This window comes from Molossus molossus, unplaced genomic scaffold, assembly GCF_014108415.1.
Source record: "Molossus molossus isolate mMolMol1 unplaced genomic scaffold, mMolMol1.p scaffold_m16_p_12, whole genome shotgun sequence".
NCBI lineage: Eukaryota > Metazoa > Chordata > Mammalia > Chiroptera > Molossidae > Molossus > Molossus molossus.
In genome coordinates this window covers 81,796,194-81,798,516 of record NW_023425347.1, presented here as the reverse complement: position 1 = coordinate 81,798,516, position 2,323 = coordinate 81,796,194, and positions in this window count along the sequence as shown.

Genomic DNA, 2,323 nt, shown 5'->3' with positions numbered 1-2,323 from the left:
ACTTCTGTCTTGGCCTTAGCATCTCGAAGGAGGTAGCTGGTGGGAGTGGGCGGCTGTGCCCCATGCTGGCTCTGAGGCCAGAGTTGGGAGAACACCCCACTTGAGTTTCTTTTTTTTTTCATGTCCAAATCAAGCACACACTGTAGTCCAGAATCAAAGCACTTTTGAAAAGAGACTGCATGTCCATCCTCCAGGGCCCATGAAGCCACATTCCACGGGCCTGTTTACATGGCGGCAGCATCGATTGGTGGTAGCCAGCCATAGCTGGGACCACCCCCTCCCTCCCATCCAGTTTGCTCCTTTTCTTAGTTCTTGGAGGTGGGTGAGTCACTGTATTCCCCTAGGCTGGAGGCAGGAGTGAGGCTGTGGAATTCCAAAGCACAAAGGTGCAGCAAGGGTTAGCCTTCTGTGCCTCAACTTACCACCAACCCAACCACCCTCCTGCCTTCCAGTTATGCTTGGTGCTCCATGCAGGGAACAAGTGGGGAGCAGCCAGGGCCCGAATGGGTACGGAAAGAACTAGAGAGGAGGTCCACAGGCTCTGTCCTCAGAACAGAGTAGGGAGTCATCTCGGGGGACACTTGGCAATGCCAGGCATCTGTTCTTTGTTTCACCGATCAGGTTGTGGGGGGCAGGCGTAGCACTTCAGAGTGGGCTGTGGCAAAGCTGGGTTCCCTTTCAGCTGGGCAGTGGTAGTACTGAGGAGGTGGGTGGAGGGGAGGGTCTGGCAGGGGGAGAGCTTATTTGGGCAATGGGTCCCGCCCCAGATTTCATTCTCTGACCTTTCTTTCTTCGCCTGGGTGCATGTCCGCCGTGCAGCTGCTTTCAGCACAGGTGGTTCCACTGGGGGGACTGATGCTGAGTGACAAGCACGGGAAGCCAAAGGTGCATTCTATTCCAGACTCTTCCCTAGTCAATGGAGGGGGCACTCAGTGTTCTAAAGGAGCAGGCTGGGTGGTTGCCCTGTCTCCTCCAGGAATTCTAATGACCTTTCTGTTTTCAGCCTGTGCCACCTATCTAGGTAAGCTGGCTTCCCCACTGGCCCCTATGGCTCCACAGTGACCCAGGCTTGAGTCTGGCAAGGAACCTTGCCATTAGCTGTTATTTCCCATCAAGGAGAGACTGACCTCCTCCCAGAGCAAGAGCTGGGAACACAGGATGTGGTACGAGAGAGAGCCCAGGTTTCTCTGGCCCTCTCTCACCACTTCCTCCTGTAGCTGTAAACCAATGTTCTTCCCTTGCCCTTTGGGTAATGAAGAGCTGCTGTTGGGTACATGTTGTGCCTGCCCAGTGAGTTGGGAAAAGAAGGTGGTCAATAAGCATCGCTCTGCTCAGAGCTCCTGATCCAACCCCCCTGGAACCAGGACCGGGCCAAAGCTTCCTTGAAACCAGGTCCTGGCAGCAGCCTTGGAGCTGCTGAGGGTGGGAAGGTGCCCAAATTCTGTCTCTTTCCCTCTCTTCTCCTCTCAATGTTACTCAAGCTCCTTTTCCTCAGTTAGAATCTTCTGAGTTTATTTCCCCACTGGGTGGGACAGTACAAAGGAGAAGGGAGGATCTAGAAGTAACCCTTCTTTGTCCTCTGGGGTAAATGAGCTTGATCTAGTGCAAATGGAGAGACCAAAAGCCTCTGATTTTTATTTCCATAAAAATGTTAGAGAGAGAAATATATATATATTTCTTTAAATTTTTTCGTCTTTGATATGTCTGTACCAACAATCCATCCCCTCTGCCCTAAAGCCTGAATGAGACACATGAAAAAGCTGTGTTTCAAAGGTGTTAATTAAATGATTAAAACTTGGCTGCTCCTGCTGCTGTTTTTTTTTTCTTTCCGTTTATTTTCAGATAGAGTGGGAGGTGGGGGGAGGAAGAAACATTGATGTGAGAGAGACACATTGATGGGTTGCCTCCTGCACGGGCCGGGGACCAAACTGCAACCGAGGTACATGTCCCTGACCTGAATGAACCCACGACTCTTTGGTACACAGGCCGATGCTCTAAACGTTGAGCCAAACCACCAGGGCTGGCTGCTGCTTCTTAATGGGGTGGGGGAGGGGCAGGGTGGTGGTTGGGGCCCACATTTAGAAGGGAAAATGTTCTCCCTGCAAACATTGGACCTCTCAAAGTGGGCCTGCTCTGCTTAGCCAGCCAACGAGAATGTCAGGTGTTCACCCTCCATCCTCCAAACCTCCCTCCCTCCCTCACCTCACAGGGTCAAAAGTACAAGATACAAGCAGCTCCAGGCTGGGTGAGGGGCCCAGCAGCTGCTACACACTTGTGTTCCTCTCTCCTGAGATGGTTCCAGTTCACAGGCCTCATCCAGACA